Genomic DNA, 1,062 nt, shown 5'->3' with positions numbered 1-1,062 from the left:
ACAACATGTAATTATATATGTGTTTTTCCGGTGGTCTTAGGCGACCCCTGTGAAAGGGTCGTTCGACCCCCAAAGGGGTCGCAACCCACAGGTTGAGAACCGCTGCTCTAGAAGCATTGCATTAGCCCGTATTGTACATTTAAGTTCTGCTTCCAGGGGCTCAGGTGTCCAATCCGAAGTCCTCTCCTACTGTTACAGTCATCTATTCAGTCCCCGGGAGCCCCATGGCCCAGGCACTATTCCACACTGTATTATCCCCGGGGGAGCTGAGTGTATGAAAATGTCTGTGACATCATTCCTTCCTGCCAAGGAATTCAATACTTAGAAAGAGAACACAGGGCCCTGGGAACTGATCCAATTCCACCGCTGGGAAAAGCAAAGGTCATGCTTTATTAATATTGTGAACTGCCTCACCATTACCCACATATGCACAGCAATTTAGAATAGGTGCTCAGCAACGATCTGTTAAACTAATTATCGCTAATGTTTCGGGGGTGGCCAGTTTGGCTCAGTGGATAGAGCGTCAACCTGAGAATTGAAGAGTCCTGGGTTTGATTCCGGTCAAGAGCACATACCTCAGCTGTAGACTTGATCCCCAGCCCTGCTTCAGGGCACGTGCAGGAGGCAACCAAATGTGTTCCTCTCACATCGGTGTTTCTGTCTCTCCCACTCCCTTCCACTCTAAAAATCAATGGAGTCGGGTACCATTCTGTGGCTCAGCCCATGTGGCTTTCCAGATGACCATAATTCTTTACCGCCCTCCCCCCCAAAAAATCAATGGAAAAGTATCCTAGGGTGAGGATTAACAAAAAAATTAAAAAATAAGATAGACCCACTGGTGCAATCAAAATATGATATAACTTAGAAATATTTGATGCACATACTTTTATTTTTCCTGGATATAAAGCAAGGTGGACTTGCATCAACTCTCCAGAATTATTTGACCTCCTACTTATCTGCATTAAGCTAGAGGTTTGGAAGGTGGTAGGCAAGAGACCTATAGTAGGCCAAGCTTCAGAACACTGTCCTTGCCCATATACCACACCACAGAGCCCTGTCCTC

This window comes from Myotis davidii, unplaced genomic scaffold (genome assembly GCF_000327345.1).
Source record: "Myotis davidii unplaced genomic scaffold, ASM32734v1 scaffold167, whole genome shotgun sequence".
Lineage (NCBI taxonomy): Eukaryota > Metazoa > Chordata > Mammalia > Chiroptera > Vespertilionidae > Myotis > Myotis davidii.
Note: the sequence above shows the minus strand (reverse complement) of the source record.